This window comes from Aquarana catesbeiana, linkage group LG06, assembly GCF_042186555.1.
Source record: "Aquarana catesbeiana isolate 2022-GZ linkage group LG06, ASM4218655v1, whole genome shotgun sequence".
Classification (NCBI taxonomy): Eukaryota; Metazoa; Chordata; class Amphibia; order Anura; family Ranidae; genus Aquarana; species Aquarana catesbeiana.
Genome location: NC_133329.1, coordinates 80,574,570 through 80,599,481, shown reverse-complemented (window position 1 = coordinate 80,599,481; position 24,912 = coordinate 80,574,570). Strand labels below are relative to the sequence as shown.

The window sequence follows — 24,912 nt, the reverse complement described above, 5'->3', positions numbered from 1 at the left end:
GTGGATAGTACTTTCACCTAGCAGTAAGAAGGGCTGCTGGTTTGAATCCCAACCACGACACTACCTGCCTGGAGTTTGCATGTTCTCCCTGTGCCTGCGTGGGTCTTCTCCTGGTACTCTGGTTTCCTCCCACACTCCAAAGACATGCTGGTAGGTTAATTGGATCTTGTCTAAATTGGCCCTAGTATATATGAATGTGAGTTAGGGACCGTAGATTGTAAGCTCCTTGAGGGTAGGGACTGATGTGAATGTACAATGTAAAGCGCTGCGTAAATTGACGGCGTTATATAAGTACCTTAAATAAATAAATAAAATAAATTCACTGCACGTTCCCAGCGCTCAAGACCAAGCTGTCAAAAACAGCTCTCGGTCCAGACTAAAGATCAGTAGCTGGGACATTGGTCAGGTGAATGTCGATCCTTACTACCTCCCAGGCGTTCAGAACTATTTAAAGGGTCGCAGAAGGCGGGTGGGAAGGGGTTAAACCTACTTTCTATGCATTTTTGATATTGCATGATCACCACCGGATGCTGCTGTGCGGGACTGAGCTTCTCGTCACATGATCCTATACACTGCAACATCCCTTTTTTTTTTTTTTTCTCTGGGTCTAGAGAGTACCAAATAGGAGCATGGAAGAGACTTCAGAAAAAGAGCTCTGTATAGCAACATCTTTGCCACATGTTTATCCATATTGCTCAGTTGGATGAAACTGCAGCTCTGTATACAGCAGATGAACAGACACTGCCTTGTGTCCTGCAGTAGTGCCCCTACGTGCTCGGACTATTTTCCCGGTCTTGTCATTAAACAGCGCTGATCCGCCTGCCTTGTACAGTCAGCAGCTGTGGCTCAGACATTGTCTACTCATCTTTTTACGATGGACCCTAATCAAATTCCATGGCAACCATGCCCATCCCTTCATATAATGGTCACCAATGCCAAACTCTTTCTGGCGCTGCCACTTACAGAGATAAGTGTGGGCCCAGCATCTCTACACAGACCAGAAAATGCAGATATAATAGGATCTAACACTGGTTGTGGGGAGCAGACTGTGAAGGGGTTAACAGTAGAACGATAACACGCTTTTGAGTGTCGGGGGTGCTTGTTATCACACATGGAGATATTCTGACATGTGGGAACATCTCTGTAGCCTTCTGCTAGGTCCTTTTTTTATCTTTTGTAGAAAAGAAAATTGATTTTTTACGGCATAAGTGAAACATCATCTCAATGAGCACATGCGGACACATAAGAGGTCTTTAGCTGCTGTGGGCACTTTGGGTCTCAATTTTCTGTCTCTCAGCCTGTGCTGAAAGAAGAACATAAGCTGCCATTACTAACCACCTTTTGAAAATGCTGGTTGCCTGTCTCTGGTTGTGTTCTGTATAGTTGACCTGCAACAAGCATGCATATCGGGAAAGAACACCAGAACTACTAATTTACTAAGCCATGAGAGCCAGGCTACTAGCAATATCAGAAGAAGAGATCAAAATGGCAACAGCCATACTGTCAGGACCTGGATCACCTGCTGGTGGCACTGTGCTTCCCAGAGCGGAGGGTTGTAGTTCCAGTGTCCACCAGTGGGTGTCTCCAGTAGATCCCAGTAATCGGTTCCACCTGATTCTGACTGCTGGGAGGGTATTTAGGTCCTCTCCTACTTTTTGCCATTGATGCTGACCTTGCTCTTGCACTGTACCCCACCACCTTGTACATGCTCCCCCTTATTCCTGATCCCAGTTTTGGTTCCTCTTTGCCATCTGCCCCCCAAACCTCCAGTTTTCTTCTGCTCTTCTGTGTTCCCCATTTTGGATATATTGTATATAGTGAGTTTGCTAGCTATGCTTTCTGTTACTCTGTTTAGTTAGGTACTCTGTCACTGGGTTTTTTGCTGACTTTCATCTTTGTTTGCTGTGTGCTGGTGTTTGGGACCAGACCATATATATTTATAGTAAGATTTATTTACAGTGAAACCAAAATCCATCCAGTGTCCTGAGTGCAGCTACCCAGATTCAGGCATCCCAGCTACTAATTCCTGACAAATACTTTCTCGTTAAAATAAAGCTGACATGAGTGAAATACAGGGCCTTGTATTTATGACCTCCTAAAAATGCTAGTTGTCTGTTTGTCCCTGGCCTCCAGAAGTTATAAGTCACTGACTTGGAACAAGCAAGAAGACTAGCAAGTCAAAATGAAGTTCTAATTCCTTATCTTCTTGTTCCAGATCTAAAACTGGATTAGCATGACAACAATTGGTTGAAGAATAGATTAGAAATAGCAGCCTACATGTTCTCTAAATTCAGATTTCCTTTAAAGGTCTACTCTTAACATAATGTAGATTTCAGCTTACAGAGGACACTGGTAGCTGATGTACCTGCCAGCTTCTTGTCTCCCAAAGGCTAGAGGGAGCAAGACTTTCCTACTGTAGTCTGCCTCCCCACAAAAGAGGAGTAAACATGTAATTTTGTTTGTGTGTAGATGCCCAATTATGCAAGATGGAACATCAGATTAACATTGTTTGGCTTTGTTGAGAATGCTCCTATTTGCCAGTACTAGGATTCTGGTTGAGAAATGTAATCTTTGCCAGTACTGGGATTCTGGTTGAGAAACCTAATCACTGGAGCCTTTGGGAGATACGCAAAGCCATCCTGTGATTCAGCTTGCTCAAATTTGCATGGAAAATATCATTTTGGATGAAGCTGATCTTTAAGTAAGTCTGGGGCAGGCTCTAGGTAAGCTTCCTATGATTTTTTTTTTTTTATTGCTTTAATGTCCCCGTGATAGTAGGCACCTCGGAAGCGCCTTGACCACAGTGTGTTGGACTCTCATAGATTAGAGTAGTAGCCACACTTCAGATGCACTTTGACTGCCGTGTGTTGGGCTTTCATAGCTAAGACAAGTAGCCACTCTTCAGGGGGACCTTGATCATGGTAAGTTTGTTTCTCGTAGATTATAGGAGTAGCCAAATTTCAGAAGCACCTTAGAGTTTAACTCTAATAGATTAGAGTAGTAGCCATACTTTAGGGCCATCTTGGTTGCAGTGAGTTTGGTTCTCATAGATTAGAGTAGCTGACACACAGTGGCACCTTGATTAATGGTAAGTTTGGCTCCATCGTTCAGAGTAGTACTTGGCCACCTTGATCCAAGTGTTTTTGACTCCACATAGCTTGGAGCAGGGTTTTTTTCCAAACTTTCTAAACAAAGGACCAGTGGGAGTAGGGGGGCCGGACTGTGGCCAGTGGTAGTAGAAATTGGTATGGAATAAATGGGAGTGGGAGTAAACAGTGCATCTTTGGTATTAGGGGGAGGAATAGTGCCCGGTCTTTGGTGTCAGTGGGAGAAAAAGCGCCCGGTCTTTGGTGTCAGTGGGAGGAATAGTGTCCCATCTTTGGTGTCAGTGGGAGAAATAATGCCCCATTCTTGGTATTAGTGGGGAGGAATAGTGCCTCATCATTGGTATCAGTGGAAGGAATAGTATTCCTATCTTTGTTATCTGTGGGGGAATAGTGCCCCATCATTTGTGTCAGTGGGAGGAATAGTGCCCTATCATTGGTGTCAGTAGGAGAAATAGTGCCCCATCATTGGTATCAGTGGAAGGAATAGTGCCCCATTGTTGGTGTCAGTGAGAGAAATATTGCCCCGACGTTAATGTCACCACCAGGAATTATGCCTCATTGTTGGTGTCAGTGGAAGGAGTAGTGTATTTTTATCAGTGGGAGGAAAAGTACCCCAAAAGCCAGATAAGGGCGACCTAAGGGCCTCAGTTTGGAGAACACTGGCTTAGAGAAATGGTTACACATCAGTGACACCTTGATCAGGGTGGGTTTGGCTTTCATAGATTAGAGTAGTAATCACAATTCAAGGGCACATTAATCACAATGTACTGGGCTCTTCTAGATTAGAGTAGTACCCATACTTCAGGGGTACCTTGATCGCAGTGAGTTTGGATTCATTGATTAGAGTAGTAGCCACAATTCAGGGACACCTTAAGCACATTGTACTGGCTTATTATAGATTGGAGTAGTAGCCACAACTCAGGGGCACCTTGATCATACTGAATTTGGCTTTATTGATTAGAGTAGTAGCCACAATTCAGGGACACCTTAATCACATTGTACTGGCTTATTATAGATTGGAGTAGTAGCCACAACTCAGGGGCACCTTGATCATGCTGAATTTGGCTTTATTGATTAGAGTAGTAGCCACAATTCAGGGACACCTTAATCACATTGTACTGGCTTATTATAGATTGGAGTAGTAGCCACAACTCAGGGGCACCTTGATCATGCTGAATTTGGCTTTATTGATTAGAGTAGTGGCTACACTTCTTGGGTTCTTTGATCCCAGTGTGTTTGGCTCTCATCAATTAGAGGAGTAGTTACATTTAAGGGGCACCTTGGTCACGGCAAGTTTGGCTTTCAGAGATTGGAATGGTAACCATACTTCAGGTGCAACTCGAGTGTAGCATGTTGGGCTCTCATAGATTGGAGTAGTAGCCATACTTCAGGAGCACCTTGGTCCCAGTGGGTTGGGCTCTCATAGATTAGAGAAGCAGCTGCACGTCAGGGGTGCCTTGATCGTGAGAAGTTTGACTGCCATAGATTAGAGTAGTAGCCACACTTTAAAGGCAACTGAATTGCAGTGTGTGGCATCCACACTTGCTTGAAACCTGCAACATTGTTTTTTACTATGCCATCAAATGCAAGCTTTAAACAGGCCCAATTTGCTGGTGCCATGAGTGGAAGAGTATCACAAAAAATCTAGGTATTGTGTCACTTCTAACATGCCACTGTGTCTGTTTTGACGTTCGTAAACAACCCCTTTAAGTAGTGGAATATAAAGCTGAATTTGGGTATTCGGCTGAATGCAGTTTGCATGGATGTTCCTCTGCTGCCCCTAATGGCAGCACAATCGCATCAACGGCACCAAACTTCCTACCAAGTACTGCTGGTTTAAATGTGAAAGGAGGTGACGTGAAGGCGCTGACACTGCCTTTGTCCGTGGGGGTCGCCTCACACGAACACAACCATCTGCTTGGTAGAAAATACTAAAGAAAACCTGCTGTTGAGCAGGGCTTATATAGGGAGTTCCCTGCAAATTTCACCCCGTTTATATAATTAAAAAGAGTTATTTAGCCTTTAGTGAGTATAAAACAACATGGTCCCTGAAACAAGACCTATTCTCCTGCTCATCCCTATGCACCGAGGGCTGCAATTGCTGATATCAAGTCCAGTGGTAATAAAGAAAATAGACTATGGGCATGATTTAGGCTTTTTCAGTAAAGCTTTTCTTCTAGGTTAAAGGCAAGCCAAAATGCCCATTTTTTTTTTTTTTTTTAGTTTTGCATGAAGCAGAATATAGTTACACCTCCTGTCAAGTTCTTTTTGCTGTCTGTGTCCCATTGTGGATTTTTCGTCTTTGTTTTTTATCTGGAGACACAAGAAGTCAGAGGAGATCCCTCAAAAGTAAGAAAAATCATCTTTTAGATAGTTGACACTGTAACAAGTGTCCTGATCGGAAGATCCCCCCTCTATTCCTGTTCCAGTGACAACTCAAAATTTTGGCCATTCCCCCACTTTCATCTCCCGCTGACAATGGTTACCAGGACAAATAGGGTAAATCTACCCAATGGCAACACTGACAGCAGTAAATACCTTAAGAAGTAAAGGAAAGGCATGGGGCACGGAGGATCTCGAAATTAGGCTGGTCCAGCAGGGACCGGACAAATTTCGCTCCATGTATCAGCAGGCTGGTTGTGTTGAAGTCTACCAATTGACTTCTGTACAGCCAGCCTGCTGAAAAAATTTCTCATGATTAACACCGCAGACTACAGTCGGCAGCACTGATTGGTGTAGTCTGACGGCGAGGAGGTCCCCCCGCTGTCAAAACACGATAGCTCAGCAGGAGTGATTCCCCAATCCATCACGAATGTGTGGAAGAATCAAGCAATTTTTTTAATCCAACCTGCTGGTTGAACAAAAATATTACTAATGTATGGGCTGCCTTAAAGTAGAAAAGGTTCTCAATGTAGAGGGGGGGGTGATCCACCTTAGGCAGCCGTCCTAATTATAACCAATGGCTTTTTTGTTTTGTTTGAGTAGCCACTGTGTGCAAGGGGGAAGTGGCAAAAGCAGAACATATAAAGTCCAAATTCAATTTTATTCACTCTCATAAAATGTCATTAAAAGCGAATGTGTTTTTCGAAGGTACAGAGGGTCCTCCTTCATCGGGATCTGGAGCGATCAGCGTACAAACAATTACCCCTCAGGCTCCTTCCACTTTTTTCAGTATAGCACATACTTTGTTCAACAGTACCAGGCCCCTCATGAAGGGGAAGCTTTTAAAACCCTGAAATGCATTGGCTTTTCTTGACACAAGAGTTTGCGTAAAATTGAATCTGGACCACTTTCCTTTTTACACAACCCAGTCCTTGACTGAGAACTTCTAAACTTACTCTGCTCTACCCAAAACAAAAATTTGCTTTAGATACACTTTAAAGAGAAACTTCACTCCCCCCTTAATTCAGCGTTGTCTGGTGTAAGCCATAGCTTTTGACATCATGAAGAGCCCATATTGATTCAACAGGGCACACCGATCAACTCCAAGGTATAAGAAGTGAAGAGCGGCCTTAGCCGCAGCTCCTCCCGATAGCCATGCCCCCCTGACAAGTTTCGCCCACCCACCTTTATGACTAAGCCCTGCTGGGTGGGGAAAAACATCTCAGAAGGCTTGGCTATTAGCAGGAGCTGGGGCTGAGGCCGCTCTTCACCTCTTATACCTTGGAGCTGATCAGTGTGCGGCGTCTAACCACTATATATTCATGGAGCTTTCTGGATGAGCACACTCATGCCAGCACCCTCTTACAGTGGAACATTTGAGCAACTACATATGGTGCTTGGAGCGGCGCATCACCAAGTCTATGTGAGGTCATAATAAAGAGGCTGACTGTCTTTTCTGGGTTCTTTGCGACAGCTCCGTGATGCGCAATGGTGCATGCACAGTGCAGCGGATATTGGCCCAAAGCCTCCTGGGATGCATAATGTACAGGTGGGAGGGTCATTGTTGCCTAGGCAACAAACCTGGAAGTGTTGGAAAGGCACCTATACCTAGTCTATTATAATGGGCACGGAGTTTGAACGTTTTCCCTTTGCATGGGTTTCCTTCAGGTTCTCCAGTTTCCCTCCACAGCCCAAAGACATGTGGGTAGGTTAATTGGCTCCTGGTAAATGGCTTGTAGTATGTGTATGTATGAATGTAAGTTAGGGACTTTAGATTGTAAGCTCCTCGAGAGCAGGGACTAATGTCAATGCACAGTATATATGTAAAGCGCTGCGTAACGTGACGGCGCTGTGTATGGTTACGTAGTTAGTCTGGTTGAAAAAATACACGAGTCGATCTAGTTCAATCAATAAACAAAAACAAAACCATACAATCCCATATACACAATCCTATACCCACAGTTGATCCAGTCGAAGGCGAAAAACCCCAGCAAAGCATGATCCAATTTGCTACATCAGAAGAAAAAATTCCTTCCTGATCCCCCGAGAGGCCATTAGATATATTCCCTTGATCAACTTTACCTATAAATGTTAATACCCAGTTATATTATGTACATTTAGGAATGAATCCAGGCCTTTTTTAAAGAAATCTACTGACCAGAACCACCTCTGGAGGAAGTCTATTCCACATTTATACAGCTCTTACTGTGAAGAAACCTTTCCGCATTTTAAGATGAAATCTCTTTTCCTCTAGACATAAAGAGTGTCCCCTTGTCCTCTGTGATGATCTTAAAGTGAATAACTCAACACCAAGTTCACTATATGGACCCCTTATGTATTTGTACATGTTGATCATATTCCCCCTTTAATCTCAGGAGAGAATACATTCAGTTCCTCTAATCTTTCCTCCTAGCTGAGGAAAGCTATAGCTGCCTCTTATCAGTTTGGTTGCCCTTCTCTGCACTTTCTCCAGTTCCCCCGATATCCTTTTTTGAGAACTGGTGCCCAAAACTGAACTGCATATTCCAGATGAGGTCTTACTAATGATTTGTACAGGGGCAAAATGATATCTCTCTCTCTCTCTCTCTGGAGTCCATACCTCTCTTAATACAAGAAAGGACTATGTTCGCTTTGGAAACCGCAGCTTGACATTGCATGCTGTTATTAAGCTTATGATCTACCAAAACCCCCAGATCCTTCTCCACTATGGATTCCCCCAGTTGTACTCCCCCTAGTATGTATGATGCATTTATATGCTTAGCCCCCAAGTGCATAACTTGACATTTATCAACATTAAACCTCATTTTCCACATAGTCACTCAATTAAACAGTGCATTGAGGTCAGATTTTAAGTTGGAGACATCCTGTAAGGACGTTATTCCACTCCATAGCTTGGTGTCATCTGCAAAGACTGAAATAGTACTTTTAATCACAGACCCTATATCATTTATAAAGATATTAAAAACTAAGAGTCCCAACACTGAAGATACCTGTAATAGTATCTTTAATAATAATAAAAACATTTGTTATGTTCACTCTCTGGAATTACCTCCCCCTGACCACAGTTGGACATCTCCCAGTGAGGAGGGTATGCCGTGATCAGAGGTGACAGATGTTGGCCTTGACCACTCCATCTTCGTCTTGTAAAGTAAACAATGGCCCCTTCCATTAATGTAAATCGGGGCCTACTGCTTGAAATAATAATATGATTTTTTGTTTGTATGAAATGTGATTTAACTGGATCCTTTTTTTTTCCCAACTTCCCAGGTCTGCCTGGGTCTACAGGAGGGGGCGCGGGGGAGACCTCTTCTCTGTGTATTCCTGCCTCTGTGAGAAAAGGACAGAACATAATATTTTAGCTGTTGCAGTAAAAACGGCAAATTGCGTATTCCTGGCACGGGGGGCTCAGATTTATTTTTAAAGCTTGGCTGATGTGAAAAATATCTCTAATTCCCAGTTTCATTGGCTGCAACGATCAGTGGCAAAATTACTCAGCCATGCGGTGGGAATGAACATCCAGACGGGGGAGGATGGGCCGTTTATTCAAATAATGGAAATCTGGCCAGGGAATTTTTGTACAATACAACGTCGTCTGCGGGTGAGGTAGGAGAGGAACAGAACAAGCAGCAGGCAGCGGAGAAGGCCCCGTTGCCTCCACAGGAGCGAAGGGGCACAGAGGCCTCCTTCTTCAGTCAGGGAGATGTTTGTCTGAGCACTGCTGTGCGGTGGCTTCGAGATTGGAGGTTGAGATGCCTCACGCGGTGTCACTGCGTGCCCTGAAGAGCTGCCAAATGACTAGGTGGAATTTTGGGCACGTTCGTATTTTGGCTGCCTGTGCCTTTCATTATAAGGAGAGGATTTATCCAGAACAACACTTTGCCGTGAACTTTCGGGCCACTTCACCGTACACGGAATAAGCACGGGATTCCTATAGCAACCAGATGTTTGCTTAAAGGGTATGTAAACCCTAACAATGACCTTCTCTTATTCACTTTCTTTTGTTCTGTTAACTATACCATTGAAGATGTGTTGTTATATGAGTGCCATAGAGAAGCCTTTTCATTCTGCCAGAAATATTTTGCAGTTAATAACTTCGAATGCCCCCTGCCTATGCTGCGCTGTTATTAGTGACACTGTTTCCAGTTATTTTTGAGGACTACAAAACACCTCCTCTCTATGTTCTGGAGAAGAGGAAAGGGGGAAGTGTTCTGTAGTCCTGTCCTAGGTTTACAATACAGCTACATTTAGGATCTCTGTGCCAGTTTCTCATCACCCTGTGAGGCCAACCTGACCTCTTGTCGCTGAACGGTTAGCGTGGAGTACTGTTACGGATGCCCCTTATGTGGAGTGCGCTTTAGTGTTGGGAATGCGCAAGGAGGTAGCCTATAAATAATTTATTCCTTACGGGCTTGCAGCACACCGGCAGCCAAACACGGGCTATTTATGACCTTCCTGGCCCCAGAGGGAAGAGGAGTGCACAGATACAGCACAGGGAATAAGCACAGATACAGCACAGGGAATGAGCATTGTCACCCTAGGACAGGAAGTGTGCTTACTGGCAGGGTCACCAGGCGAAAAAAAAAAAAGGAAAACGAATGCAGCCACCTCATTTAGGACTGGTAAGCTGCAGTATATTGGGATTCTGGTCATTGATTTAAATACAGTCGGGAACTGGCCTAACCATTAAGTACTAGCTTTCACGAAAGGTCAGTTTTGTGAGGTGGGTCACAGTCTTCCCGTTAAATGGCTGTTAGCGTGGTCACCCTAGGACAGAAAGTGTGTTACTGGCAGGCCCACCAGGTGAAAAAAAATGGCGTTCCATTTAGGACTGGTAAGCTGCAGTGTATTTTGGTAATGATTTTAGATTCAGTTGGAAACTGGCCTAACCGTTAGGTACTAGCTTTCATGAAAGGGCCATTTTGAGGTGGGCCACAGTCTTCCCATTAGATGGCCATTCGTCTCAATGCCTATCTCCTCCTGATGCTCTCAAAGGCTGGCATCTGTCTACTCCAGTACACAGTATATATAAAATATGTGCCATAATTAAAATGTTGTTAATGGATTTAAATACAGTTGGAAACTGGCCTAACCATTGGGTGTTCGCTTTCATGAAAGGGCCATTTGTGAGGTGGGCCACAGTCTTCCCATTAGATGGCTGTTAGTTTCAATGCCTATCTCCTTTTGATGCTCCTGAAAGCTGGCATCTGTCTTCCCCCCTGCACAGTATATGTAAAATATGTGCTGTAATCTATCATTTTATGTGATGTTTTTTTTAACCGATGTGTAGTTATCAGCGTTGCAGAAAAAAAAAATGGCGATACACTATGGGCACTGCAGCTTGTGCCACCTTCTGGGTGGTAGGATACCACACGGGTTTTCCAACCATTGTTTTTTGGCCAACATCCTGGAACAAACTGGAAGACAATTTTTTACAACTGGAAAAATGGTGTTGGTTTTTGGGAGCTTCTTGCTGCGGCTCTTTGTCCCCCCCTCTTGTGGTGGGACATTACGTAGCACAGTTTTCAAAACCTTATTACGTTACTATAAACCTGTGTTATATGAGCTAACTGGTGACTCTATTACTAAACAGAGTGTGCTTTGGTTATGTCTTTCTGTCCTCCTTTCTGTTGTTTCGGTATAGGACAGTGATGGCGAACCTTGGCACCCCAGATGTTTTGGAACTACATTTCCCATGATGCTCATGCACTCTGCAGTGTAGTGGCGCATCATGGGAAAAGTAGTTCCAAAACATCTGGGGTTCCAAGGTTCGCCATCACTGGTATAGGACACAAAGCTGCTGCCTATATACTGTGAAAACCTACATAGAGAATCATACAGTAAAACCTTGGATTGCAAGCATAATTCCTTCCAGAAACATGCTTGTAATGCAAAGCACTTGTATATCAAAGCAAATTTCCCATAAGAAATAATGGAAACTCAAATGATTCGTTCCACAACCATTTATTCAAAAATCCTTCCGTTTATTGTCCATATAAAAAAATTATAGCAATGTGATTTGTGGGGTTGTGAGGTTGTGTAGCCATAAAATGTCCATCCACAAATGGAAGCCTCCACAAGGGGATTAGAAGCAAAATCCAGCAGGAGCTACAGAGTATAAAAGAGAAGAGAGGAGCCTCTAAGTGTAGGTTACATTTAATGAAGGTACAACATTTAGCAACTGACATGGTTGATGTTTAAAAGAGGCACATCTAAGCATGCAGGCATCCGGGGTAAAGCTGTCCACATAGAGGGTCCTCCGCACCGCCCGTTCTCACCGCTGTCAGTCTGCAATCGTGACCGGGGATGACTACCCTGCCGTAGAGCGATCTGAAAGTGAGGCTTGAACCGCTCATGGAGCGCAGCGTGGAAAGGATGACGTCAATGGCAGTGAGGAGGATGGTCTATGTGGACAGCTTTACCCCGAATGCCTGCATACTCGGATTTGCCTGTTTTAATCATCAACCATGTGAGTTTCTAAATGTTGTACCTTCAATAAATGTAACCATATTGCTACACTTAGAGGCGCCTCTCTTCTCTTTTATACTCAGTTGTGACATGACGCTACTTGTATATCAAGACATCGCTTGTATATCAAGTCAAAATGTATTAAAAAATGTTGCTTGTCTTGCAAAACGCTCTCAAGCCAAGGTTTTACTGTACTCTCATGGTATTGCTGCTCAGAGTTGGTGTATGACTATAAAACTTAAAATAATGTTTTCTCCCCTGACATTGGGGGGTGCAGTTCTATATATGCTACAGTCATGGTTTTGGATTGTTCTATTGAATACTTCCTCTGAGATCGCTGTCTTAGTGCTCTTGATTAGCCGTTCATATGTTGGAATTTCTGTTGATGACGTACTCCGATACATATCTCTAATGTATGTGTTTCCCATGACTATTTTATACTAACAAAGGAATTACAAAAATAAAAAAATTAAAATAAAGAATTAAAAAAAGATTTGTATCCCACGGCAACAGAAAAATATCTTCTGAGCAGAGTAGTGTAATTTTGACATTTCCAAAGTTCAGTTTAAAGTATAACTTCCCTTTATTTTCCAGAATTTAAGAGGGATATTTCCTTTTGCTAAACAAACCTCTTTAAATCTTGCAGACACTCTTCAGAAGATAGTCCTTTTAGGATTTCTCTGCCAGCCTGTTTCTCATCACCTGGTAAGGCCACCCGACCATTTGGCACCAAACAGTTCACGTCTAAAATTGTGCCCCTTCTGCGGAACGCGGTATAAATAGTGTTGGGAATGCGCAAGGAGGAAGCCTATAAATAATTTATTCCTTGCGGGCTTGCAGCACACTGGGCAACTTGCAGCCAAACCTGGGCTATTTATAACCGTCCCGGCCCCATTCCACGACCCCGGAGGGCAGGAAAGTACATTTGGATTTCTCTCAGTTTAATCCTATGTGTTTGCCACAGTCCCAAGGGGTCATCTATTTCAATTTTTTTTTTTTTTTCATTTACCGGTGCATATTTTAGATCTCCACGGTAATGCCACATTAATTCTATCAAGCTATTGTCGGTAGAGTCTGATGATGGCCTGCGTTCAGCCGTGGCACGTGCCCGCCATTTTGCCACAGAGGATGACTGGATTAATTAAGGGTTGTAATGACTTAATGGAGCATCATGGGAGTAGATTGTGTAATTGTGTATGTGTATAAATGGAGCTTTGCAAGCCCCACAGGTCTTTTTAAAGTGTGTGCTTTGGGGATATCGAAATCTCTAAACTCTACCTGATGAGAGTTGATGGAGTCTTGTAAATACCTTACAATGTGTGCCTGTTACATTTCACACTATAACCCTATTCTGGACTGGAAGGACAGATATACTACTCATTTGGAGGGTCAAAAAGATCCCATGTGTGTCTTTTACAGTGTCTCTGTATTTAGCTGTTTGCTTTGAGTTCAGCTTTAAGTAAGTCATGTTTACCTTGACTCGGGATTGTGTTCAGAACCTACTCTGACTCCGGATCGTGTTCAGAACCTGCACTGACTCAGGATTGTGTTCCGAACCTACGCGGCATAACTTCCTTTATCTCTGTTGGGAGAAACCTCTTTAATACTGACTTTTTTTAATATATAAAGAGCTTACAGTGGGTGTGTTTGAGAATACCTCTATGGCATCACAAGGAAGGGTTCACAGATTGCTGACAAAAGGAAGTGAAGTGAACATGTACATACACTATGGCCCTTCCTTGGGGGGAAAAACAGTACTGAACAGGCAGGCTATGCCCCCTAGAGTGTACCTCCTTGAAAGCTTTTGTGTGTACAGAATGGCAGTACTTACGTTGAGACGCAATGGATTGTGGGTACTGGCATCAAACCTTTGTTCTATAGTAAGACCTCTACGCAATGTCTAATTCGTCCATTACAACTCCCATGGAGTCAGCCTTTCCTTGACGTCCTCTGATATGCCATTAGCTTACTGATAATTACAGCAATTCATTTTTCATCAGCAAGCAGCTCCTGAACGCCGGCAAAGCAGACCAACTCTAGCCATTCTCAGGGCGATCCTGTCCGTATAATCTACAAAACGCAAAGCATGCTTGTATCTCATTGCCTGCTTGGTTCTCCCTCTGATCTTCCAGTTCCTCCCTCTGAAGGCCATTCCATGCCAAGGATGGAGCACATTGTGGGGAATGAAGGAGCATAATGCAAATATTATTAAAACAACACATAGGGGTTGATTTACTAAAACTGGAGAGTTCAAATCTGGTGCAGCGCTCCATAGAAACTAAGTTTTTTTGTCAAAGCTTAATTGTATAGATGTCACAGACTTTATAACATTATTTGGTAGCTTCTCGTTGATATTTTTTTCACCCTCAAGATGGCTACTTTCATTGTTCTCTGTTGATGTCATTAGTAATTATTGGGCAGCGTTGTCATAAATGTTCAGTCTTCAACAACCTTTCTCAACATTTTTACCTCAGAGGAAACCTTGAAATAATTTACTGGGCTAGGGGAACCCCTACTAAAACCTGTTCATTGAAGGTCGGTGGGAAAAACACACTGGTGGTCAGTGGAAAAATGCTCCCCTTAAAGTGGTTGTAAACCCACGAAAAAACAAAAAAACAAAACAAAAAACCTGCAAGACAAAGGCATAATGAGCTAGTATCCATAGCATACTAGCTCCTTATGAAATACTCACCTTAGATCGAAGCCCCCGCAGCGGTCCCGGCACACTGCTCTGCCCGGCGACATATCTCCCTAAGTTATTTACGGGTATCGTGGGCTCCGCTGTGATTGGCCGGAGCCGCGATGACGTCACTCCCGCGTATGCGCGCGGGAGCCGTCGGTAACAGCACATCGGCTGAAGCAAGGGCATGAACAAGCCGTTGCTTCAGTGCACATGTGCTGACGACGTTGGCACATGCTGATACAGGGGATATCTCCGAAACCGTGCAGATTTATGAGATATCCACAGTAGCTACAGGTTAGCCTCATTATAGGCTTACCTGTAGTGAAAAGTGGTGATCAGAATGCAATCCTTACAGACAGCTAAAAAGAGTATTGGTATCATGACACTGGCATTGGTCCCAGAACTATGCGGCCACCATCATACAGGAGATCACTCAGCCACGGCTTGAGGAACTCCTAGAAGTCTCCACCAGATGAACCCTTAGCTTCAACAGAGCCCTGCTTGAGAATAGCTAGTCTACAGATCTATGCAGGCTCCATCAAACAGTAGATCAATTAGCCACAGCTCAAGGAATCCTTAGCAACATATGCTAAGGATTAGGCTTACCTGTAGTGAAAAGTGGTCTGTAAGGGTTTACAACCACTTTAAAAGTGGTGATCAGAATGCCATCCTTACAGACAGCTAAAAAGATATTGGTATCATGACACTGGCATTGGTCCCAGAACTATGCGGCCACCATCATACAGGAGATCACTCAGCCACGGCTTGAGGAACTCCTAGAAGTCTCCACCAGATGAACCCTTAGCTTCAACAGAACCCTGCTTGAGAATAGCTAGTCTACAGATCTATGCAGGTTCAATCAAACAGTAGATCAATTAGCCACAGCTCAAGGAATCCTTAGCAACATATGGAGGAACCTATGTATTCCTCAGAATCCTGGTTGAGAATGGCTGGTCTACAAAACTATGCAGGCACCATCAAATGGGAGGTCAATTAGCCATATGACACTGGCATTAGTCCCAGAACTATGCAGGCACCATCATAGCGGAGATCCATCAGCCACAGCTCAAGGAGCTTCTAGCAGTCTCCAGGTGAACAACAACAGAACCCCGCTTGAGAATGTATGGTCTACAAATCTATGCAGGCACCATCAAACAGGAGGTAAATCAGCCACAGCTCAAGAACCGCTTAGAAACCTCTGGAGAAACCCTTGTATTCTACAGAATCCCAGGTGAAAATGGGTGGTCCACAGAATTATGCAGGTACCATTAAATGGGAGGTCATTCAGCCACAGCTCCAGGAACCCCTGGCAACCTCTGGAGCAACCCTTGGGTTTTACACAACCATAGTTGAGAATGACTGGTCTACAAAATGGCTTCAGTTATGTTCTCAACTTACTGTGGTCAATATATTGCCAATATATTGCAGCTTAACGAACAAAAAAAAAATGGCGTTACACTTCTCCAAAACGTTTATAGTGACTAAAATGTGTTCAAAATAAATAAAAAACCATGAATTACATTATAATATCTGTAAATATAGTAATCAGACACTAAAAGATTAATAATAATCAATATAGGTCCAGAAAAAGTGCACTAACAATCCTCATATTTATTGCATATAACTCTGTCCTCCACCAGAAACAGTGCAGTGCCCCACCACCAGTAAGCATGCTCTCTTACCTGGAACGTGGACCTATATAAATATACCGGTCAATATATGCCTTATCCAAACATTTGGTGATATCTTCAACTCAATAGGTACTGTTAGACAAGTCCCCTTTAAATCGCCGAGCGATCTCCTTTATATCCTAGGCATTCTTCCATTCAGCCGTTAAAAGATGCTCATAAAGGAAAAAAAAGGCCTCTGATAGTGTGATACCATTTGTTTAAATTTTAAAATCATAAACCACAATATAGCACATTTACATTATAATTCTAAAGTCTCAGATCCATTACCAGCTTTGAAAAAACAAACCCTTCCAGTTTTGGCTCTGGACTGGAAGTGACGTCACCTGTCTCCGCCCTACGCATTACGTCACTTGCCGACCTTACTTCCTTTTTTTTTTTGTTTGTTGTCCCTTGCATGTGGGAACACATTGGTGTTTTCTGCAGCTCTCTTATTTGTTTGATTATTGTGTCTTTTTGGTTGCGCACAAAGATTTTTTTATTAATCAGTAATATGTTTCAGCTTGTTTGGTTTTTCTGAATACTTTTTTTTTTTCTTTTTTTAGAGCATGACCTACCTTCTTTTGTGGAGCTCTGCCATTTGAAAACACATGACTGGATTTTCTGGCGAGAAACCACAGCAAAATAACTAGACACAAGTGTGACATAGACGTCACAAGCGTTTCCATCACCATATGCTTTATAGTTTGGCCTAATATGCTTGGTTATTACAGAAACAATAAGCCCTTATATGCAGCAGCACGTCTCTGACCAGCAGTCAGTCCCTGACTGACTCTGCAGTTAACTGTGCCCAAACCGCTGCGAAGAATTAAAAATAGCATTTTCAGATGTACCGTAAGACGCAGAGTATGAAACGCTAAGATTATAACGCATCACAAGCTGTCACGTACCGCGATTGTGTATTTGTATTTTGCCGTTGCAGGCTTTCTGGTCCTAAAGCAGCTGTGTCCCATTTTTCATGTTTAGTTTGAGAGTCTGCTTTGCTTCCCACCCACTGACCTCTGGGAACAGTCTCTGCTCTCTTTGGCTGGACTCCATGATTACAAAGTGCAAAGTCTGGAATACAGGCACAGGAGGAGGAAAGAGACAAAAAAAAATGCATGCAATAAACCGATCTTGCTGCGATGTTCAATTAAAAGGAGACCTCCACTCAAAACGCTTGGGTGCTGATTGAGCAGCCTGTATGTATTTACACCGAGCAGCCCCTTTATGGAGTTCCTCTGTTCCTTCTGTTGCTGACTTTCTGGCATCAAAGGATTCCAAGGCTGACACTGCTATTGTCAGCAAGTTATTCTGAAAGGAACCGACTTAGGGCTCATGTAGGCGGGTGTTGTCAAATCCTTTCTTCTGCTTCGGAACGCAGCACTGCATGTATTGGGATGCAAAAGGCTGCATAGGACCTGCTTTGTCTGGGAAGGCAACACATCTCAGTAGGACTAGCTGCGTCCAAAGAAACGCAAAGCAGGTCAAAACGCAGCCTTAGATCTGTCATCCACACTGTGCCTTTGAAGTCAGTGGGAATCTGCCGACCCGACTTTGATGTGCACTTCAAATGCAACAAAACAATGCTTATCAAGGCCTTACTTTAATTGACCTACCTCCCTTTGCTCTATTCTGGCCCGCTACAGTCCAGCTTTTCCATTGCTTGCAACTTCAGGTCTTCCCTGATTCTGTCTAAATCACGTGACAAACTCAAGGCCTGCAAGGCCAAATCTGACCCACCAGCCCATTTCCTCCTCCACCAGGTTCTGTGCTTCTCTGTGTAGCTGCAGAGAGGCTCATCTCTGACCACCCCCCACCCCCGTCTCAGCAGTCAGCAGCAGAGAGGAGGACAGAGCTCCTCCACCAGGTTCTGTGCTTCTCTGTGCAGCCGCAGAGAGGCTTATCTCTGACCCATCCCCACCCCATGTCAGCAACAGAGAGGAGGACAGAACTCCTCCACCGGGTTTTGTGCTTCTCTGTGCAGCCGCGGAGAGGCTTATCTCTGACCACCCCCACCCCCGTCTCAGCAGTCAGCAGCAGAGAGGAGGACAGAACTCCTCTACCGGGTTCTGTGCTTCTCTGTGCAGCCGCGGAGAGGCTTATCTCTGACCACCCCCCCACCCCCGTCTCAGTAGTTTGCAGCAGAGAGGAGGACAGAACTCCTCCTACAGATCCTGCGCCTCTCTGTGCAGCTGCAGTACCCCCTCGTCGTCGCCTCCCCTAGCCTCCGCATTCAGCAGGCTCTGGCAGTTGACTCTAGGCCTCCTCTGGTCCTCCTCCAGACCCTGCACTTTCTGCTTCCAGCTCTGCCCCGTGTTACCAAAACTAATCTTTCAACAAATTGTACACTTGAATATCTGCTTGCCATTATTTTTCTTTGGCCCCTTTCACACTAGGGCGGTTTGCAGGCGCTATTGTGCTAATAATAGCGCCTGCAAACCGACCCGAAAAACAGCCGCTGCTGTCTCCAGTGTGAAAGCCCCGAGGGCTTTCACACTGTAGCGGTGCGCCAGCAGGACGGGGAAAAAAAGTCCTGCTAGCAGCATCCTCTGAGCAGTGAAGGAGCCGTCTATAAACCGCTCCTTCACCGCTCCTGCCCATTGAAATCAATGGGACAGCATGGCTATACAGCTGTCAAAGTGCCTCTGCAGAGGCGCTTTGCGATGGTTTTTAACCCTTTTTCGGCCACTAGCGGGGGGTAAAACCGCCCCGCTAGCGGCCGAATACCGACGCCGCTGACGCCGCCCCCGCCCCAGTGTGAAAGGGGCCTTAGACTTCTACTTTTATAGCTAGTTATGCCCTAAAGTGGTTATAAAGGCAGAAGGTCGGAGCGGCTGCAGTACACACGGGCCGATGTTGGCTGGTTTCTATTGAACTAGATGTCTCCATTGAAAGATTTCCCCTCTCCTCCTGTTCTGGTGACAACTGTAACATTTTGGATTTCCATCACTCTGTCCAGTTACAATGGTCACCAGGACAAATAGAGAGGGTGAATCTCCCCATCGGGAACATCTAACCCGTTCCCTAACACCTCCCTTTACACTTAAAGCAGGGTTCCCATTTAAAAAAAAAAACATTAAAAGTCTGCAACTACAAATACTGCAGCTGCTGACTTTTAATTGGACACTTACCTGTCCCAGGGTCCAGCGATGCGGGGGGTTGAAGCCCCGCTTGTCCCTCCCTCCGCTCCGCGGCGCCGGCATTCTAACTGTGGGCGCCCGGCTGTGGCTTCACAGCCGGGCACCCACTGCGCATGCGCGAGCCACGCCACGCGCTGTCACTGGCCCCGCAATCATCTGGGACCGGTCACATGTCCCAGATGATTGACAAGAGGGAGGGGAGAGAGGCGATCTCCCTTCCTGCGCCGAGGGAAGTGATGTCACCAGCCCAGGCACCGAAAGAGGCAGACTACTAGGGACCCCCTAGCAACAGGCATTTAGAGGTGAGTAAAAAAAAAATTTTCTCCAAATGTTTTTCTTTAAATTTTTTTTTTTAAACACACTAATTTTTTTTGGGGGGTTGGAACTCCACTTTAAAGCTGAACACACATTAATGCAAGTCTATAATCATTAAAAGTGTATTTTAACCACTAGCAGCGTGCTTACAAGAAGCCTAAAGATAGGAGGAGAAAGCGGAGTGAGTGAGATGAGCTCATCACTGTGCTGCTTCTCTTTTCACTGTCCAATCACAGGCTGGGGCAAGTCCATAACAACCTGGAATCAGAGGAAGTGGATTGAATGATGCTGGCTATCAGACTGAGGACATTCTAGTGGGAGAAAAAAAGTACTGCGGGGAAAATCTCTGGAATAATATTGCGGCAGAATGTTTATATTTGTATCTTAATATTTTTGCTTTGAAGGTTTTTGAAGCATCGTAGTCACACAGGAGTGTAAATTACTAGTAAGCATAGCCAACGTAATTTTCATATTCTCTAAAACGTCAGCTAAGTTGGGGATATGTAATGTAATACATGCAAAGACAAGCAAGCGGTAGTCTCTATTCTGAATACACACACTGGGGACACACTGTATATTGTGAATGTAGCATACAAAGATGAAGGAATGGATAGGCCGCAGTTTAACCACTTGCCATCCGCCATATAGCAAAATGACGTCGGCAAAGTATTTGCGATATCCTGACCGGACGTCATATGATGTTGTCAGGATATCAAGCCCCCGGGGGAGCGCATTGCGGCAATTATTGTTGCGGCGTTTCAGTCTGACGCACCGCAACTCCGATCTAGGTAAAGAGTCTCTGACAGAGACTCTTTACCACGTGATCAGCCATGTCCAATCACGGCTAATCACGCTGTCAATAGGAAGAGCCGTTGATCGTCTTTTCCTCACTCGCGTCTGTCAGACGCGAGTAGAGGAGAGCCGATCGGCTGCTCTCCTGACGGGGGGGGGTCTGTGCTTATTGTTTATCAGTGCAGCCCCTCCTCGAACCAGGATGCCGCCAGGACCACCAGGGATGGCCACCACACTGGACCACCAGGTATGCCACCCTAGACCACCAGGGAAATGCCAATCAGTGCCCAGGCAGCTGCCAATCTGTGCCAATGAAAAATGCCTGCCAGTGCCACCAGTGATGCCTATCAGTGAAGCCTATCAGTGAAATATATCAGTGTCACCCATAAGTACCCATCAGTGCAGCTTTTCAGTGCCCATCAGTGTGGCCTATCAGTGCCCATTAGTGTCGCATATCAGTGCCACCTATCAGTGCCATCTCATTGGTGCCACCTCATCAGTACCACCTTATCAGTGCCCATCAATGAAGGAGAAAACGTACTTATTTACAAAATTTTATAACAAAAACAAACTATTTTGTTTTCAAAATTTTCGGTCTTTTTTTATTCGTTTAGCAAAAAATAAAAACCGCTGAGGTGATCAAATACCCCCAGAAGAAAGCTCTATTTGTGGGAACAAAATGATAAAACTTTAGTTTGGGTACAGTGTTGCATGACCGCGCAATTGTCATTTAAAATGTGACAGCGCTGAAAGCTGAAAATTGGCCTGGGCAGGAAGGTGCGAAAGTGCCCGGTATTGAAGTGGTTAATAACTATTCTAGAGCAAGTTCCTGGCAGGTGTTGTCCTTAGGAGGTCACACGACAAAGAACTCGCCGACCTTCATCCCAAATGTGGGAAATGCTCGGGATCCTACGATCGTCCTGTACGCCTCTCTCTCTCCCCTCCACCACTCTAACATTTCACCACTTTCATCTTGATTCTTAAAGGGACCATCTGTTTCTGAACGATATAAAATGGGCCCCAGGGAGAGGCAATCTTAGCGCTGTCTGAGACTGAAATCTCTTGATGAGACGCTGTTCTTGTCCCCTGGGCCTGCATGTGATAGCAGACAGTGCGAAAGACAGCCCAGAGACTTAGAAGATGCCCCACACCCGGTGTGACGACTTCACAGCGATGGAAAAACCCGTATAGATTAATGAGATGAAGAATTCTAAAATGTAAAGTAGAGCGAGTATCAGATATTGTTTTCATGTTCGCACATGCATGCTAAGTATTGTGTCAGTAGAAGTGCCTCTCACAGAGATCACAGTGCCTTCCCCTGGCCATGCCTTCTTATGCTTTTCTCTCCAGGACAGCACCACCTTTATTCAGGCATCAGGGTCAGAATCTACTTCCTAGACTGAGAAGGTGGTTCAGAGATGACACCCGATATGTGAGCAGCCTGTCACCTTGGGGTTGATTTACGAAAACTGGAGAGTGCAAAATCTGGTGCTTCTCTGCAAAAAATCCAATCAGCTTCCAGGTTCATCAAAGCTTAATTAACCACTTGGCTACCGGGCGCTTTTACCTTATTCCTGCCCATGACAATTTTCCGTTTTCAACGCTGTCACACTTTGAATGACAATTGCGCGGTCATGCAACACTGTACTCATATTACATTTTTATCTTTTTTTTTTACACAGATAGAGCTTTCTTTTGGTGGTATTTATTCACAACTGGGTTTTTTATTTTTTGCTAAATAAATGAATAAGAGACGGAAAATTTTGAAAAAAAACCCCAACTTTTTCATAGTTATAAAATTTTACAAACATGTAATTTTTCTTTTTCACTAATGTGCACTGATGAGGCGGCACTGATGGTCACTGATAGGCTGCACAGATGGTCACTGATAGGCTGTGGCCCCATCAGCGGAGTCCCTTCTTACATCTGTGTCCCCATCAGCAGAGCCCTCCTTACATCTGGTGTCCCCATCAGCAGAGTCCTCCTTACATCTGGTGTCCCCATCAGCAGAGTCCTCCTTACATCTGGTGTCCCCATCAGCAGAGTCCTCCTTACATCTGTGTCCCCATCAGTCCTCCTTACATCTGTGTCCCCATCAGTCCTCCTTACATCTGGTGTCCCCATCAGTCCTCCTTACGTGTGGTGTCCCCATCAGTCTTCCATACGTGTGGTGTCCCCATCAGTCCTCCTTACATCTGGTGTCCCCATCAGTCCTCCTTATGTGTGGTGTCCCCATCAGTCCTCCTTACGTGTGGTGTCCCCATCAGTCCTCCTTACGTGTGGTGTCCCCATCAGTCCTCCTTACGTGTGGTGTCCCCATCAGTCCTCCTTACGTGTGGTGTCCCCATCAGTCCTCCTTACGTGTGGTGTCCCCATCAGTCCTCCTTACGTGTGGTGTCCCCATCAGTCCTCCTTACGTGTGGTGTCCCCATCAGTCCTCCTTACGTGTGGTGTCCCCATCAGTCCTCCTTACGTGTGGTGTCCCCATCAGTCCTCCTTACGTGTGGTGTCCCCATCATTCCTCCTTACGTGTGGTGTCCCCATCAGTCCTCCTTACGTGTGGTGTCCCCATCAGTCCTCCTTACGTGTGGTGTCCCCATCATTCCTCCTTACGTGTGGTGTCCCCATCAGTCCTCCTTACGTGTGGTGTCCCCATCAGTCCTCCTTACGTGTGGTGTCCCCATCAGTCCTCCTTACGTGTGGTGTCCCCATCAGTCCTCCTTACGTGTGGTGTCCCCATCAGTCCTCCTTACGTGTGGTGTCCCCATCAATCCTCCTTACCTGTGGTGTCCCCATCAGTGCTCCTTACATGTGGTGTCCCCACCAGTCCTCCTTACAATGTGATTGGACACAGCTGATCAAGTGGTAAAGAGCCGCTGATTGGCTCTTTACCTCAATCTATGATCAGCAGTGGGCTCGCAGTGGGCATGATTACGGGAAGCTGTCATATGACAGCATCCCAGAACTGGACGACCATGCTGTAGTCATCATTCGGCCATAGCGTGGTCAGCAAGTAGTTAACCAAGCTGAAGTTGGAAACTGATTGGCAACTATGCACAGCTGCAGGAAATTTTGCACTCTCCCGTTTTAGTAAATCAACCTCCTTGTGACTTGCTAATAGGTTACAGTGTAGCAGTCTGAGTGCTGAGGGAGAGGAAGCTTAGGAAATACTTATTCCTGCCTGCAGCAGAATGATGACATCATCTCTTCGTAGGCAGAGTCACTTACTGGAGGTGCTTTTTAAAAAAACTATAGTGCCTCTTTCTATTGTGACATGTCATGAATGTATTCATGCAGTCTAGTAAAATGACTGCAAGGTCCAAATTAAACTGCCCTAATTCCCCTACACCAGATGTAGGCAACCTCAGCACTCCAGCTGTGGTGAAACTACAAATCCCATCATGCCTCTGAGTCTAGAAACACGCCTGGGGCCGTCTCAGTCTTACATTGCCTCATGGGGTTTGCAGGTTCACCACAGCTGGAGTGACAAGGTTGCCTGCCTCTGCCCTACACACCCTGCCCTTGCCATAATATTTAACTGGTTACCACCAGTACCTTGGATGGTCCCTCAGTACTGGTAACAAGACACATGGGGCCACAACTGGCCCCAGCAACCTCATCTTTAATAATGCAGAGCAAAGACCAATGATGTGACTCTTAGCAACCAATCATAATTTAGGCTGCCAATCTGATGCTACGGCTTTACTGCACTTTGCCTGATTATATAAAGGGTCATGGTGCCTATGTAGACATTACTGCAAGGGGGAGCTGTGAGGAGCAACTCATTGCACCCGGCCTAATTAGCATTCATTAATATTAATCTTCACTGCCGAGATAATTATTTGCCACGGGTTACTGCACGCTATTGATCTTTGCTCCGTGTTATTAAATGACATCCATAAAGTGTTTTGGTTCCAGGGACACGGCAGGCTCTTGCAGCTAAAAAACCAGTGACTGTGAAGGTGAAGGGATGCTTTAACGTGTCTCTCCCGGCAAAAATGAAAACAATTCTTATGTTCTGGTAAAAGATGAACTCTAATATACTCCTTTTTTGATATCCCTTAATTAGTTGCAAAGAAATTACCCGGTGATTCTGCATTGTCCGGATTATAGTATTATTTTTATTGCTGGCCTGACAACGCTTTTCAGCCGCTGTTAAAGTGGCTGATCCCCCCCCCAATTTCCAATGATGCTACTCTGCGCACGTGCCGTTCCTACCTCTGACACCACTGCTCTGCGCACAAGCCGTTCCTACCTCCGAAAACCTCTGCTTTGTGCACGTGCCGTTCCTACCTCTGACACCACTGCTTTGTGCACGTGCCGTTCCTACCTCTGACACCACTGCTTTGTGCACGTGC

At 45.0% G+C, this 24,912-nt stretch overlaps 1 protein-coding gene across 3 annotated transcripts in view; it reads left to right on the top strand.

Annotated features, from left to right (window-relative positions):
- RAI1 (retinoic acid induced 1) overlaps positions 1-24,912 on the top strand; it is a 256,999-nt gene that overhangs the window by 187,038 nt on the left and 45,049 nt on the right. Inside the window, exon 1 of one of the 3 annotated variants that reach the window (XM_073636303.1) lies at positions 9,031-9,445. The exons of the other annotated variants lie outside the window; for them this stretch is intronic. The gene's annotated coding sequence lies outside the window, so the exon portion shown is untranslated. Of the gene's footprint in view, positions 1-9,030; positions 9,446-24,912 lie in introns of those variants that run through there. 3 annotated transcript variants of the gene reach the window in all.